The sequence below is a fragment of the Miniopterus schreibersii genome (assembly GCF_964146895.1).
Source record: "Miniopterus schreibersii genome assembly, chromosome: 8".
NCBI classification, from domain to species: Eukaryota; Metazoa; Chordata; class Mammalia; order Chiroptera; family Miniopteridae; genus Miniopterus; species Miniopterus schreibersii.
In genome coordinates, this window is record NC_138109.1 from 5,875,384 (window position 1) to 5,892,642 (window position 17,259).

The window sequence follows — 17,259 nt, forward strand, 5'->3', positions numbered from 1 at the left end:
TGATTAATTTTAGAACGCGGGGAAGAGGGGGGAGAAACATTGATTTGCTGTTCCACTTACTTATGCGTTTATTGGTTGATTCTTGTATGTGCCCTGACCAGGGATCGAACACACAACCTTGGCGTGTCAGAATGACGCACTAACCAACTCACCTACCTGGCCAGGGCCCATTTAGTTATTGATGCAATAACATTTGTTGGGCATCTTTGTGTGTCAGGTACTGTGCTAGGCAGGAGTGGTTCACAGTGACCTCCTTGCCCTCCTGGAATTTATGGCCATTCTGGGACTGGATCTAGCATAGGTTAAGAAAAAGTCTCCTTGACGAAGACCAAATATTCAGTCAGGTGAAGGGGGAGAAGTGGGAAAAATAGAGCCATAGAGGCAGAGGGAACTGCACACTCACCAGCCCCGAAGCACAAAGAAGTACCTTGTGATCAAGGAATAGGAAGAAGGCCTGGGTGTAGCTGGAGCCTAGTCAGCAAGGGTGGTTCAAGGTCAGGCTGGAGCCAGATTATGCAGGGTCGTGTAGTCATGCTAAGGATTTTGAACATCATGAAAGAACTGGTTGAACTGCAGAAGTCTGACAACATCAATACATTTTAGGAAGATTCCTCTAGTTGCTATGTGGGTAATGGATTGGGGGTGGTAGGAAAAACCTGAATGAGAGGGTACTTGGAACATATTGCTGGAGTCAAGGTGAGAGCTGATAGGTTACACTGGGACAGAGCAGTGTAGGTGGTAGGGAGTGGAGAGATTCAAGATATGGTTTGGGGGCGGAAACAGCATGGACTGGATATGAGGGGTAAAGGAGAGAGTGGTGTCAAGGATACTCTTTTAAGTTGTAAGCAACTGTGGAGCAGTGCCAGTTACTGAAGGGGGAAGCACTGGAGGAGAGGGAGATTTGGGGACCTACTAAGTGTGAGACGGTGTGAGCAAAGCTGGTGCCAGGTCTACTGAAACCGTGGAACACACTGTTAGGGGTCTCCTTTTTTCTCCCTCTCCCCTTCCCTCCCTCCAAATTCTTGTTTCTGTCCAGTAGCATGGCCTCATTCTTTCCCAATTTTCCATGTGGTGGGTGGAGGATGATGCTAACATTTTTGAGGTCACATCCTTATAGTTCTGGATCCAGTAGGAAATACAGAACTCCCCTTCATTTCTAATTCAGAAGGTTTTAGGGAAGAACTCCAGTAGGCTTAGCTAGGGTCATATCCTACTCAGCCAGTCGTCAAGAGGATGCAGCACTCAGATTGGTCCAGCCTGAGAGCCACGTCTTCCCTGTTTTCTTTTTTTTGTTTGTTTTTGTGGAGGGAAGAATGTAGATACTATAATTGGTACCTTCATCAGCACCATGGGGTAGAAAGGAGAGAGGAGCAGTTCCCCAAGGAGAAGGGATGGTACTGGGCTATCAAAACAGACGCTCCCTGTCTCCTAAGCCTTCAGTGTTTCATTTTAAGATCCTGCAGATGGATGGTGCCTGATTCAGTCCCGAAGTAATACTGCTATCTAGAAATGCAGAATTTTCCAGCTCTGAGCTCATGGGGTAGTCGAGGCACTGGCTGTGTTGATGAACTTACTATAATTTTGAACTATAAGATCAATATATTTATGAAAATCTGGAAAGAAAGGAAAAGCGTCCATTTCACACTGACACATTTTCACTTTGTGCATTCCTTTCCCACCTTACTTCTTAAGCATATATCTTTTTAAAAAATATTTATACCTTGTGTCTTAAATAGCAAGTGACTTGTTCAATGTTAATTCATTTGTGTAATTCATTTTTATGTAAATATCAACATTTACATAAAAATAATTTGAATGTGTAAGTTGTTTGTTTTGTTTTGTTTTGTTTTGTTTTGCACTTGTGTGGGCTGAAAAACTGGAAGGACCAGCAAATACACGTGTCCCTTTCAAAGGGAAGGTGGGTGTTCAAAGCAATTTACATTTTGCCCATAAAGGGCTGTTTCTCCCTAATACTCTCTCCAGAGAGAGCCAGATAGAGTCAGATTCCCTATAGAAACATTTTAATCATGGACCCCTTTCCTCTAGAAAAATGCACTCATTGGTGTTCGTAAACACACACGATATTCTAAGGTTAAGGGGCCCACGAGGCCCATCCCCGGGCTCTCTGGGTGCCGTGGGCCCCAGGTTGGACAGCCCCCAGTTAAAGAGCGGGCCTACTTCCCAGGCAGCGGCGTTCCCAGCTCCAGGGCTCAGGGAGGCCGCGCCCCTAAAGGTCTCGCCACCTGGTCCATTCAGAATTTTCCGTGGTCCGGGGTACACCGGCCTCAGCAAGGCCTCCGCCCGGCCCGGCAGCTCCCATTTCTAAACACACACCCGGGTGTGGAAGGGACCATTATTCCTACGGGCTCACGGTGCTCCCGGAGCAGCGAGGGGCACGCGAAGTTGCTTTTCTCAGCGACCCCTGCGTCCTGCACCCCGGCCCCGCCCCCAGGCCGCCTCCTCCTCCGAGCCCGGCCCCGGCCCCGCCCCCTGCCCACCTCCGGCCCCGCCCCTCCCCTCGCTCCGAGCGCCGCTCAGCCTCTACTCTCGACCCTGTTCCACCCGCCCATCTCGTGGCCCCGCCCGGTGTGTGTGGGGGGTCCATGGCCGGCTCCGCCCCTTGCTGCAGGCGACCAATGCGTGCCCCCGAACGCCCCGTAGCTCCCGCCTCACTGGCCTATGTAACCAATGAGCGTCCCCGCCCAGCCTGGCCACGCCCCCTACAGCAGGCCCCGCCCCGGCCCTCCGCGGCCCCCGCCACTCTGCTGGGCGTCGCCGTGGCCGTGTCTCCACCGCCCGCGCGGAGCCAGATGCCGCCCCCTTCGCCGGTCCCTCCCCCGGCGGCCTGGCGCCTCCCTCCCTCCCCGCCGCGGTGACTCACGGAGCGGGAGGCGGAGGCTGAGGTGGCCGCTCCCGCTTGCTGCTTCTGCTTCTGCTGCTGCTGCTGCCGTCGCGGCTGCTTGGGGCGAGCGTGCCCCGGAACAGGCCGCCGCGCGCCGCGCACGGACCCGCAGCCCACGCCGGCCCGGCCGGGTCGGGCGGCCCAGGTAAGCGCCGAGGCCAGCCCGCGTCCGTAGCGCCCGGGCCCGCGCCGCGCCTGGGCTCGGGGGAGCCGCCGGCCCTTTGTCTCCCGGGGAGGGGCCGCGGAGGGCACCCCCGACCCCGCTCCGACCCGCCGGCCGGGCCCCCGGCGCGGCGCCCTGGTCTGGGCCAGGCCTCCTCGCCCCTCCGGGCCGCCGCTGCCGCCCGCCCCCGCCGAAGACCACCCTGCGGGGCTCCTCACCTTCTCCCGGGGGTCGCCTCCACAGGTGTCCGAGCCGCCCGCCCTGTCGCTCGCCTCGCCGCGTCCGCGCGGTTGTCACGTCTGTCAGCGCCCCAGGTCCCGCGTCCCCTTGCCTCAGCCCTCACCTGAGCCCCGCTCTCAGCATCCTGACCCCGTGTCTGGAGCTCCTCCATATTTCCCCCAAGTCCGTGCTGCCGAGGTCTGGCCCGGGGCTGCCCTTCCTCCCTCTCAGTTGGCGGAACTGTCGTCTCCCGGTCCCTCCTCTCCCCGCGAGGGGTCCCGGCGGGTACACATTGTAGCACACGCCTCACCGGTAGGGCCAGCTGTTCCGTGAGCCTGCAGAATTAACCACTTGGAGCCCCAAACTGCACGTCTCCCCCCTTTCCATCACCCCCCACCCCCACCCCACCCCCACCCCACCCCAACCACCTTCCTTCTTTTTGAACTTGGCAACCAAGACACATAGCTCTGGACACCCAGCCTGTTAGGCCCCGCGTGCCTCCCTCCCTCCCTCCCTCCCGTGTGCTGAACTTGTCTGAGCAGTGCCTGCTGTCAGGTTAGCCCTTGGGAAGGCCCAGGAGGCCTGTGCTGGCAGCAAATCAAGAGTTTTATGAGTAATGAGATGTGTGGCTTGCAGCACCTCCTATCTGAGGATCTAAGTAAACTATAGCTGTTAGTTTTTTTGTCTCCTGCCACTCAGAACTTAGGGGAGGGTGCCTGGTGACTGCCGGGTACATTGAGGCAGTCGCTAAGGGACCCGGAGGCAAGCGGGAGTTTGCTCCCAGGCTCTGTTCCCAAGCGCCTGGACTCTTCGCTTCCTGCTACAACTGCTGGGCTCTAGTTCCTGGCTTTAGACCATAAATGATATTGATCTTTTGGACTTTTAAAGTATCCAGAGATACCAAGTTTCCTCTGACTTGAAGCAGGACTTTGAATCATAAATAAAGGTGCCAGCTGTTAAATGCCAGTGTGTCATTCATGGTTTCCGGGTGGAGTTTGTGGTCCTTGTAAATACAAGTTGCCTCTATGGGATAGAGATTCATCCATTCAGTAGCGAACGCTTACTATGTGGCAGGAGCCATTCAAGCACCGGGGTTCCAGTGGTGAAGGCAGACCCGGCTCCTGCCCTCCTGTGGCCGACATTCTAACATTCTAATTGGGAGGGAGCAAACAAAGCAAACAGAATCATTTCAGTAGCGGTAAGGGCTGTGAAGGTGGGAGGAACCGGTTTGGATTTTATTCCCAGTGCAGTTAGAAGCCATTGGAGGATTTTCAGCAGAGAGGTAATAAGATCTAAATCTAAGTTCTCAAAGATCGTGCTGGCTGCTAGTAAGAAGCAAACATAGAGTCTGGCTGGTGTGACTCAGTGGTTGGCCGTGGAACCATGAACCAAGTGGTCACAGTTCAGTTCCCTGTCAGGGCATATGCCGGGTCTCATCCCCAGTAGGGGGTGTGCAGGAGGCAGGAGGCAGCGGATGGATGATGTTTCTTTCTCATCGATGTTTCTATCTCTCTATCCCTCTCCCTCTCTCTCTTCAAATCATATTAAAAAAAAAAAAAAAAAGAAGCAAACATAGAAGCAGGGATACCAGTTGGGAGACAGACTATTGCAGCTGCCTGACAAGAGATGATGGAGGCTTGGGGGACCAGCGTGGTAATTGAAAGTGAAGCAGTAGAACCAGTCTGCTCCCCTGGGAGAGGCTGAGGGCTATAAAGCAAAACTTCAGGGAACACTGCCTGTGATTTATGTCTAGCAGAGAATTTCTAGACCTGACCATGTTCAGGTTTAGCTCCACAAACCTTACTTGGTACCTGTTGTGAGTCAGGTACTGCACTAGACTCTAGGGGTACAGACATGAACAAGGGGAATAGGGAGCAGTCCCCCCCATGTAACAATGTTTTCACAGAAGGGTCACCACCTCCTTGATGGAAAGAGGGTTTGTGGGTTTAAAAGCCAGTTCCAAGTGGAGGAGGGCAGAGCACACTAGGCGTTGTTCCCATGTCTAGCTGCATTATTTAAATGACAGCATTATAGCCCTTCCGCTGCTGTAAGATGTTGCCCAAAGAAATTGGAACTGTTCTTAGCTAGGAGAGCATGAACAAGTTCAGTGGCCATGAACTTGAACCATTAACCAGAATAAAACTTGATCTTCATGCCCCTCCAAATCTGTGCTGTCAGAACGCGTCAGAACTAGAGGACCTCTGGGGTTATGTAGGCCAGGCCCTTTTATGGTTGGGCACCTGTGGCCCCTAGAGGCTGAATAACTCTTGAAATTCCATAGCAGTTTGTACATTTTCTTATGGCACCCACCGCTTTTTATCTCTATTTCAGCTCCATGTGTACGTGCATGACTCTAAGCTTTCTGAAGCCAGGATCTCTATTGGGTTCATCTTCGCATCCCTCACAGCGCCTCAGTCAGTGTCCTATACAAAAAGTAAACTCATCAAGTGTTGGTTGACGTGCCTGGGTGTTTCACAGCACCTAAAACTAGAAGTCAGGTGTCCTTACCCTTGTCCCCCCTTGTCTTTTCATCAGACCACGCTTCCTTTCAGATTTCTCTTCATCCAGTGTGCAACACTGGTAAACCCAGCAGCCTCCATCTCACTGAGCTCCCAGAACAGGGCAGCCCTTCCTTGATGGGCCTGCTTTCTCTCCAGCCCTGCCTACAAGGAACAGCTGCTGGATTTGGATCTTGGTTCTGCCATTGTGAGCTGTGTGACCTTCAGCAAGTAACTTAAACCCCTCTGTGCTTCAGTTTCCCCATCTGTAAAATAATAATACTTCCTTCATGAAGTAGTTGGGAGGGTTAAATAAAGTAATACCTATCAGATGCTTAGGACAGCACCGAGCACTGAGTGCCTGCTTGGCTGAAGTAGCAGCCATTATCTCACCATTATTTATTTATCTTATCTCCCAACAGAATTTAAGCTGTTTGAGGGCAGAGATTTTGTCTTTTTTATTTTATTTTTTTGTCTGCTATTATAGTTCAGTGCCTAAACTTTGTAGGTACTCAGTAAATATTTGTTAAAATGAATCACTTATTGAGCACCTATTAAGTGTAGGCACTGCTGCAGGTGCTGGGGATATAGCCAAAAACAAGATCACCAAGATACATGGTCTAATATAGTTTATGTTGTAGTGGGTGAGATAGATAGTAAACAAGTAGACAAGTGAAAAGAATAACCTAGAATGGCGAAAAGATATACAGGGAGAATAAAACTGGCAATGAGATGGGGAGTGACGAGAGTGGGGGTTAGGTCATAACTTTAGCTAGCTCTGAGGAGGTGACTTTGAATAGACACCTGGTGGATGGACAGAGAGGACAGCAGGAGCAATAAAGCCCGTGGGGCTGGAACGAGGTGGGTGAGGAGTTGGTAGGGGCTGGATCTGTGACCACAGTGAGGAGTTTGGATTTTACTCTTTAATTCCGAACAGTGGGAAGTCTCTGTGCAGGAACTTTTCCTGGTGGTCCCTCCTGGGAGAAAGAGCAGGACACCAGGAAGAGCAGTGAGTGTGCTCTCCTTGTACTGGGAAGGCTTTTGGAGGCCAGGAGGCCAGCAGCGTTGAGTTTATTTCCATCAGATTCTTCCCTTTTATGGCCGAGGTACCTAGGAGATGTGGGGCTATCAGCCAGGTTAGTGAAGGTACAGGTATGTGTCTATGTCCTGCAGATTCCACTGAGCCCTCTTTTCCCCGAGTCCATAAGTAATCAATAAACATTTCTGGAGTTGAATGAATGAGAGGGCCAGCGCTTAGCATCTCATCCTATACACGGGTATGTCCTATGTTCTCTGCTCATTTCTGTGTGAGTTAAAGATGCTTATCTTGCCATTGACTCTAATGTAACCTTGGGGTTTTACTGTGATTCTTCAGGTGTGCACCAAGGACACCTACACAGTGTCTCTGTTGGGGGTATACCAAGATTGACTGGGCAGCTTTCCCCCACCCCCTTCTCTTCCAGTCTCCTGCTAAGGATCACCAGGCCCTCTGTAGAGGATCCGGCCACACTGTCACTGTTTGGTCACTTGATCAGGAACACAGTGGTACCTAGAAAGCATCGGCTATCTTTGGTCTGGGCTGAGTGGAGTTGGGCAGCTCAGCAGAGCACTCAGAGAAATGGCATTTCAAACCAAGGGCTTCAGCTTGCCAGGAATCCAGAGTTGGCCTCCTTAGACTGCGTGCAGTTGGCCGGCTTTTCAAATCCTCGCTCAGGCATCCCCTTGTCAGTTAGTGGCCACAATGCTATTTGCTCTTAACCTTGAGAGGTCAGCAGGAGTTAGTGGGAATCAAATAGGACTTCTGTGTTGTAAGTCACCTTCAGGGTCCTGGGGCATTTCATTGGCAGGATCCGAAATGCCTGTTAGGCACTGTCATCTGTAACCTTGTAAAAACTAGACAGAGTGGGCGAAACATTTGTCTCAAGTAACTGGTTTGCTTTCTTATTATAAGAGTGATATGTGCTCATTTAGAGAATGAGGAAATGAATGATACTGGCATTTCACACACAGTGTCTCACTTAATCCTCACTGTAGTTTCTGAGATGCACACCATTTTACCTGTTCAGAAGCCAAGGCTTAGAAAGGTTGAATGACTGGTTTGAGGTCAAGCTAGTGGGGAACAGAGTCAGATTCAAGCCCCGGAAGCATGTACGGCTCCTGAGCGTGAGCTCTGAGCACCATGTTAGATGCTGCTTCTTAGTTGAAACAATAGAGAAGGGAAAAAATCTCCCTTAAGCCTGGCGTGGGTGGCATTGTTAGGGTCCGGAGTTAGCGCACTGGCTGCTGCAGAGTTTGAATCCTCCGCCCTTTCCCTGTCTCTTCTGACCTTGGGCAAGCTAATTAACCTCCATTTGCCTCACTTTCCCCAACTGTAAGTGTGGATAATGATACCTGTACCTTCATAGCTCGCAGGGGCATTATGATGTCTGAGCCAAGGTGCTTTTGAACTTCTTTTATGAAAGGGCGCTGAGCACCAACTGCTGTTATACTCAGTTATTAAAGACCTATTAGGCCCTGATCCTCCACAAAGCCTTGTTAAAGGGGGAAGGCAACAGCCCACAGAGGGAAAGGTGGCCTCCCGTGATGGGCATGGCTGGACCAAAACATTGTTTTCCTCCTGAAGTCTCCTAACAATTGAGGGTCGGGAGTGTTTCTCCATTCTACACGGTTGTGTTGTACTGTGTAAGCTTCTGTAAGTACCTGTGCATAACACGATCGAGGGCCATTCACAGCAGGGCAGAGAAGGGGTTAAAGGGCTTGGGTTCTGATCCTGCCTCTGATGTCTTTATAATAAAAGCCAAGAACGCAGAGATACCAAGGAGGGATGGCAGTCTTCCATTTGTCTTTCCTTCCCTCCCTCCTAATGATTCATTAATTCAATTAATAAATATTTACTGAGCTTTTATTGCAGTCTGGGCCCCACTGGGAGTTCAGTGGTGAGCAGGGTGAAGAGAATTCTTCCCGTATAGTCGAGGGCCAAGAAGCTTATTATCTAGTCAGAGTCGTGTGAATGAAGGAAGAACGTGTTGGTGAGTGTTTTGAACTCTCGGGGAGAGTCAGGATATCATTTCCAGATGTACACATCAGCCCCCATGGGTACCTGCCCTGGGATGGCATTAGGTGGAGGGGCTGTTTGGCTTCCCAGAAGAGCAAAGGAAGAGTTAATAGATCAGAGCCCTTCTGCGCCACACTTAACAAAAGCTGCTCTTGGTGTGGGCATCTTTAGAAACAATTAGCACCTGGTGGCAGTGGTTAGTAAGAACTTGATTTCTGCTTAAGGCCTTAACCCTTTGTTACTGGAGTTCAAGTCTAGTGAGTTCAAGATCTGGGCGGTGGGCTCTTTCCAAAGTTTTTTGAAGTTATGCCACCAGTCTAGTGAGTTTCTTATGAAATGACTGCCAGACCTTGTCTCTCCAGAATGCTCTCCCTGCCTGATAGGCCTCTCTCTGCCAACTTTGGAAAACAGGTATATGGCGGCAGGCGGGCTGTGGGCCTAGTTGCTCAGTGTTCTCCGGCATGCTCATGGGGTTCCTGAAAGAACTGATGCCTGTGGACACCTGTGTCCTCGAGCCCCCATTTGGGGTCAGTATAAACAGAGTAGGGTAGGGGAAGGTTCTTTTTTCCCTGAGTCTGCCCAGCACCAGGCCTCAGGGTCACTTCAAAGAGCAAGGTCGGGGAGGCCCAACAGTTCATGAGAAAGCACACAGTGTTCCTGTCTCCTTCCAGCCAGGACTGGCGTGGAGAGGGCAAAGGGCTGGCAGAGGCATCTACCCACAGTTGGAGTGAGAGGAAGGCGCCAGGATAGCGGGGTGTGCTCCCAGGCAATGTTACTTTCACCCAGACCCTGACATGTCCCTGCGTTCCTGGTGCTAATCAGCTGCCCCCTCAGTCTGGGGGGGCCCAGAATCATTCAGCATCTGATCGAGAGGAAATGGCTAGCTCGGCAAGGAGACTGGGTCACTCAGTGTCCCTGGACTTCTTCAAGTGTGGTTGGAGCCCACAGGGGGACGCCAGTTCATCTGGGAGAACTTGACCCACTTTCATATCCTCTCCCACGTGGAGAGCTGGGTGGGAGGCTTTTGGAGACCAGCTCCAATTAAGGTTTTTTCAGGCCTGAGTATCTCCTGAGTATCCAACCCACATGTTTCCTGCTGTGGAATTCTGTGGTCCATGTCCCTGAACTGAAAACAACCCGAGACAGATGAAGTTACCGCCTTGTTCTGCAGTCTTGGATTCTGCAAGCGTAGCTTCCTGTGGGGATCAGGGTCCCTTGTGGGTTTAAACACCTCTCACAATGTGAGCCCCACCCTTGTTCTTCCTGCTAAATCACTAGGCAAACCAGGGACCCAGGTTCCAAGGAGATGGGTTAGCCCTGACGTCCCTGCCCAGACCAAGGCCTCACAGCCCAGCAGCCCTGACTTCTGACAGATCCACCCTGACCCTCATCCTTGCAGATGGTCCTTCTGCTGCAGGAATGTGAACTGAAACGTGTTCTGGACCCTCTAGGTTTCTTCTGTTCTCTGCAGGTAGAGGGCATTTGAATGTCCATTTGTAATTTTATGTTTGTCCTGTGTGTGGTTGGAGGCTCTGGAGCCTGCTTTAAATCCCTGAAGCTTGAGTACTGCCAAGATGATTGGGGATTTTAAGCTGGTAAAGTGGTGATTAAGGGCCCCCGAATGATCCAGTCTTATTTACAAAGGAAGGAGCAAGAGGTGAGGTAGGGAAACTGCTAAGGTGAGCTCCGGCTACGCTGTGATTTCAGACCCGTGGGAGCTTCCCGTCTGAGGCAGAGGCTGTTCAGCAACGCCCCTCACCACCACCGTGTCTGTCCCCATTGTTGGCACTGCCCGGTGCCTTTCAAGGCACATGGTGTTCCTCCAGCCCATTGTTGGAGTTGCAGGAAGACGGGGGTGCAGTGATTTTAGGAGACATGATTGGGCCTATAGGCCAGCAAGCTGGCTGTGGGGGCATCTGTCCAGGGCCCTGGCTTTGCTTTCCTGCATGGAGCAGCCTTCCTTCCAGAGCTCATGGTGGGACAGGGTGGAGTGGAGTTGCCAGAACAAGTGTCTGTCCTTCCACCTGGCGTGAAGCTGCTGCTGCCACTTGCAAGGCAGCACATGCCCATCGGCTTACGTTTGCTCCAGGCGTTGGCTGCCCACCCTAACGTTCCATCTCCTGGGAGAGGAGTCTCCTCAGGCCTGTGAGCAGTGATGTGGAGCTTGGATGCTCAATACCAGGCCCTGCCCTGGACTGGCCGACAACCAGAAAAATCTTTCTTTTGTTCTCATGTTCTTACCCCACTCCATTTCCTTTAAAAGAGTCATTTACTTATTTATTTTTTGGAGTGGGTAATGCATATACATTGTACAGAATTCAAAAGGCTATATGAAGAAAATGTGTCTTCCTTCTTCCCTGGATTCCCATCCCTGGAAGAGACTGCTGTTAGCCGTCTTGTGCATCTTAACCGGGGACATTCTGCACATGTAAAAGTGATCATGCCACATGTGTGACCACACACAGGCCTGACATGCACTATTTTATTTTCACACTGTAATACAGTGTTCTGCACCTTACTTTTTTTCACTTCACAATAAATACTAGGACTCTGTATACCACCACCACCATCATCATTCAGCTAATACCGCTTGAGCATTTCCTGTGCGCTGGCTGTTGTTGAAAGTGCTTTACTTATATCTATCTACTCCTTCACTTCTCACAACAACCCTATGAACTACGTCCTGTTATTGTGGACAGTTTGCAGATGAGTAAACAGGCACACAGAGAGGTAAGTGTATCCATAGGATCAATTCCTACAGGCTGAATTGTTAGAACAAAGGGTACATCTGTTTCAGTTTTTAGTATTGTCAAATTTCCCTTCGTGGAGATACTAACATTTTATATACCCACTAAAATTGTACAAGAATACCTATTTCCCTGATACCCTGGCAGAAATTCTTAAACTTTTTGATTGTTGCTAATCTGATTGGTGAAAAGTGGCATGTTATTATAATTTTAATTTGCATTTTCCTTATGAGGAAATAAAGCATGATTTCATCTTTAAGAGCCATTTATGAACAATCTATTGTATTGTTTGTCCATTTCTTTCTTGGCTTGGCAGTCTTTTTCTTATTGATCTACAGGTATTATTTATATATTAAGGAAGTTTGTCCTATAGCTGTGATGTATATTACTACACACATTTCCACAATTTGTCATTGTTCTTTTTAAAATATATATATATATATTTTATTGATTTCAGAGAGAGGAAGGGAGAGGGAGAGAGATAGAAACAACCATGATGAGAGAGTCATTGCTCGGCTGCCTCCCACATGCCCCCTACTGGGGGTTGAGCCCGCATCCCGAGCATGTGCCCTGACTGAGAATCGAACCATGTTCTCCTGGATCATAGGTTGATGCTCAACTGCTGAGCCATGCTGGCCTGGCTGTCATTGTTCTTTTGGTTATATTGTTTTTTTTCCATGCAGAGAGTTTGCTATTTATATAATCAGATTTTTAAATTTTTTCTTTTATCACTTCTAGGTTTTGCTTCATATTCTTTTCTCCCACTGTTTTTTCTGTGTTTTCGTCTAATATACTTAATCTCTCTTCTCTACAGTTAAAATTTTGCTCCACAACCAAGGTATCAAACCCGGCATTGTGTTCCTCCAGCGGGATGTTGACAACATTAGCTGTAACAGCTTCTTGCCATAATGTTTAACCTTACTCTAATCTAAGGAACAATTAGACACATCCACCTTGTGGGACATCCTAAAGACAATGGTCCTGGGCTCTAGAAAATGTTAGTGTTGTGATAGACCAGGAAAAGCTGGCGAACCTTCTAGGCTAAAGGAGGTGAAAGAGCGTGGGACCCAAGTGCAGCTGAGATCCTTGATTGGGTCCTGGGTTAAACATCGGTGAAGGCCAAAGAGGGGAGTGGGGCTGGGGAAATTTGGATATGGGCTGTACATCAGAGACTACTACTGGGCCAGTATGAAGTTCCGCGGGGGTGAAAAGATCTCTGCGGGAGAACGGCCTTAGGAGAGACATGAGACGCTTAGCGAAGTATCATGATATCCGCAACTTTCTCACAGGTGCTCAGGCTAAGCAGCAGACGTGCTCACATCTGCACCACATGGAGAGGCGTGGGACAGACATGGCACACTGTCAGCAACGGGGCCCTCGGGGCGGGTATTGGGCTGTTCCTTGTGCTGCTCTTTCAGCTTTGCTGTGGCTTTGAAATTTTTCAAAATAAAAAGGTGAGGAGAAAAGAACACCAACCTTGTTCCATCTGGAAGTTATTTTTGTCCCAGTTCATTTGGCTTTGTCTGGCTCTCCCGGGTCATTGTCCGGGATTTCTGGTTTCTTGCCCCTTCTTTTATGGCATACACAGTCACCTGTTTCCCTTTCTCTTAGGGATTTCTGTTTTGGATGAGCTATTCTGTTTTGGACTTGGACGTTTTTATGATCGAGTATCTTTTTGGCAAACATGTGACTTTTCTAGAAGCAGGTAAGAACCGGTGTGCACTGGTGCCTGTTGTCTTGTTTTAACAGCTCTGATGATCAGTTATGTGTTCCGAGTAAATTTGCAAGGAAGTCTCATTCTCTGAGACTGGAGTCGTCATCCTCAGGAGACTGTCGCGCTGATGTGCAGTGTAATTCATCTTGCCCTCGTGGACCTCGCTTGATACAGGCTTTTCCTCTCCGGTAGGGGTTTTCCAAGAGTCAGGTTCTGCTTGGGTTCTGTGGACATGGGATTGTGAAAGACTCCTGGGTTTCATTTTATGAAATGTGACAGTCTTGGGTGAGTAGCTGGCCTATAAACCAGGAGTCTTTTTGCCAGGGGAGTGCTAACAGGCCAGTTTTGCCGGAAGCTTCTGCTGCCTTTCTATGGCTCGGTGACTAATGGTTTTGCTGCTTTGGGAATCGGGATGTCATTACAAATGGGTAATAAGGATTTGGCTCCTAAACTGGTTCCCTGGGTGCGCCTGTCTGGGTGTTTATGCCTACACCCATTGAGAATGGGGACAGTCTCTTGTGGCCCTCACACGGCCCCTGTGGCCTCCATTCCATTTCTATCCACATGTCTGAGCTTTTGCACTGTGGCCCAGGCCTGGAGCAAACCCTGCAGGTGGCTGTGGGTGGATTCCTGCTGCTTTAGGTGTTCTGTTTTCCCATCAGAGCAGCATGTGCATTTTCTCTGGTCATTCCTCACCTAACCTCCTGCCACCACTGTCCTTGCCTTCTGCTGTACAAGTTTAGTGACCCCTCAGAACTTCTCGTCCTCACGCTGCTTCCCCCAGCGAGTTTCTGGAATAAGTGCCTGTAGGTTCTGGAGTTGTCTTTGTTTAAAATATTTTTGACTCTGATTATCAGCTTGTTCAACATTTAGGAAGGAAGGAAACCGAGTCTTCGGCAGCCTCTTAGGGGAGGTTTCCTCCTTCCTTGGATTATTTTTTGTCCAGAGGGAGCTGGAGGGAAAGGAGAGGGAAGGTCACTGCCTGTGTAGTAGGGCAGAGCAGTTATCCAAACAAACAGTGCGTATGGCTGTGTGACGCTGAAAGTATGATGAATCCTTGCAAGCAGTAGCAATGGTGTGGGTATTTTAGAGGTAAACAAACATACCTATATTCTTATGCAAATTAGCACATACTTGTATGCTGAAAGCCTGTAAGTATAGGAGGCAGTAACCCTAAAACCTATTTTCTTTTTTTTATCCTCACCTACGAATATGTTTATTGATTTTTAGACAGTAGAAAGAGGGGACAGGGAGAGAGAGAGAGAGGGAGGGAGGGAGAGAAACACTGATGTGAGAGAGAAACATCCATCGTTGCCTCCTGTATGCACTCTGACCGGAGATGGAACTCGCAACCTAGGTATTTACCCTGACTGGGAATCAAACCTGAAAGTTTTTGGTACACAGGACAACGCTCCAACCAACTGAGCCACCCAGCCAGGACAAAAACCTATTTTCTTAAGAGTTTATAGGCATTTTACCCAGGAGACCGCACCTAGAGCCTGTCAGCAGGGTCCTGAGGACAGCCATCCCCAGAGCTGGGCAGTGAGCAGGTGGCTGGCTCTGGAGGCCAAGTGGCTGCTAGCCTGTCCCTCTGGGGGCATGCACAGCTGGGGGCCGAGCTCTTGCCCTGCAGGCAACCCCATTGATTTAATGACCTACTTATTGCAATAGGAAGCTGGAGGTTCCTGGCCCTGGGCTTCTGAGGGGCTGCAGTGAATCAGGTTCAGGAGGCTTATTTATTTGACCCAATTATAGGAGACTTTAATGGAGGGAGAGTGGGGACCAGGGGGAAGAGCTGGGGAGGGCAGTGATTTCTGGGCAGGCCAGCCTGCCGTGAGCACTGGGAGGGCCCCGCAGGCCATGCCTGGGCCTGCCTTTGAGGGCAAGGCTTGTCCCTGTGAGAACGAGGGTAGCGTGAATGTGTCCACATGGCTCTCAGTGGAGGAACCTTCTGCAGCTCCTGATAAATAAATAGCACTGTGTCACTTTCCCCCCTTCCTCTTTAAAAACAAACAAACAGACTTTAAAATTTCCCAATTAGAATTTTAAATGGTGACTCTACAGGATTTGACATAGCCCTGGGCAGCAGGGTTGAAGGTGATGGGCCAAAATGCACATTCTGGCATCCTTTTCTGGAGGTGACCTGAGGTCTGTGAAACCTCCTGGCCAGGCTCCTTCTCTGGGATTATTCGGCTTGGAACTGGTCCTTCCATCCTCAAGTTGACTTCAGCAAACTCCCTAAGAACACTGACCAGCAGTGCAAATGGAGTTTTCTCTTGGTGAGGGGGAGGAGGGTTGTCACATGCTGGGGTACCTCAGCCGGTAACCTAGGTCACAGGAGAGAAAAAGGGTCCTTCTGCCACTAGCTGGCATGGGTGAGCTTTTGGCACTGCCAGGTGCTTGGCCCATGAGGGTGATCCAGCCTGGGAGCCTTGTGCCCAGGATGGAGGTAGGGCCATTTCATCCACTTGAAAGCTGGGGTTTCCAGCCCTTACATTCACTTATAAATAGACCAGGGCTCTGGAGTCTGCATTACCCACCCCCATGGAACCTGCCAGAGTCCGAAGGTCACGAGTCAGACTGAATCAGAGGACCATCCGGAGCGGGATTCTGTAGGCCCGCTGGTTCCTGAATTCAGGTCTCAGGCTCCCTGCCTTGGCCAGGTTTCAGGGCTCCAGCTGTTCTCTGGGAAGAAGAAAAAGAATCTTTTTAAAGTAGGTCAAAAGATGCCTTTTTTCCTTCTGTCACTGTTCCCCTACTGTGCGAAGAGGAGATAAAACCACCACCTGCATGTCCCTTGGTCAGAACTGTGGAGCTAATGACTTGCCCAGGATGGGGAGTGCCCTGCTGCAGCCAGAAACTTCCTCAGGCTCCAGGTTCCCTTCCCGTTTGCCTTGTTCTCAGAGCTGTCAGAGCGGCCACCAGTACTCTTTCTTAGCTGTAAAACGGTGGGTTTCACTCAGTTCAGGACTCAAAGAGACAGTAAGATTGGGTAACTTTTTCTACAAATCAGGCCAAAATCACAAATACATTTTTTATACCAGAAGTTCTAAACAGATGCCTTATACCAGTTCAGTTACATCAACATATATAACATGTATGGACAAGTGCCTTCAGTTCCTCCGAGTCTCAGATTCTCTGAGGAAAGGAGATCCTGAGTTTGGGAGCCTTCCTTCGTGGTGCCCAAGTGAATCTAGCACAGATGTGACTGGCAACACTGTCTCATCCAGCCAGGTTCTTCACCACAAGGATCTGAGGTTTTTTGAGGGGCCACGAAAATACTGGAAACCAGAAAAAAATATGTCAGCTCCCTCTACTCTTGTGAGTTATATGAGAATTCTGTTTGATGAGATGGGTTCCTTTTGATCTGTCTCTGAGAATAAGGCTGCCTGGGGCCTCTGAAGGCCTTCAGACCAGCCTGTGGCCTGCCCTCAGAAGGCTTCCAGTTTGGAGGTGGAAACAGATATGCAGACACCACTGCCACTCCTCACTCCCCAGTGGCTTTTTAATGTTTTCCCGGCTTTTAATTTTGATTTCAAATCTACAGAGAAGTTGAAATAGTACAATGAACACCCCTATCTATGCCTTTTACCTAGATTCACCAATGTTAACGTTTTGTCGGATTTGCTCACACATTCTCTGTCTCCACACGCATTCACACTCACACTTTTTTTTCTGAACCATTTGAGAGTAAGTTGCAGGCATCGAGGCATTTCATGCTTAAACACTTCAGCCTGTATCTTAGGAACCAGGATACTTTCCAGCATAATCACAACATAATCAGTATATTCAACACATATAACGTTGACACATTACTATTATCTAATAAATACTCCCTATTAAATTTTTAATGGCCTTTATGACTCTTCCCCCCCCCCCCATCCCGTCAAGGACCATTCATTGTATTTGGTTGTTATGCTGCCTTATCTTATTTTCTGATTGGCAGTAGTTTGGGGCTCTG

At 49.7% G+C, this 17,259-nt stretch overlaps 1 protein-coding gene across 3 annotated transcripts in view; it reads left to right on the plus strand.

The window, feature by feature from the left end:
- Positions 1–2,759: 2,759 nt before the first annotated feature.
- CTNNBIP1 (catenin beta interacting protein 1) overlaps positions 2,760–17,259 on the plus strand; it is a 42,309-nt gene continuing 27,809 nt past the window's right edge. The window contains exons 1-2 of one of the 3 annotated variants that reach the window (XM_081144967.1): positions 2,858–3,047; positions 13,196–13,289. The gene's annotated coding sequence lies outside the window, so the exon portion shown is untranslated. Of the gene's footprint in view, positions 3,048–13,195; positions 13,290–17,259 lie in introns of all 3 variants that reach the window. The other 2 variants (XM_081144966.1, XM_081144968.1) reach the window with 2 other exon arrangements.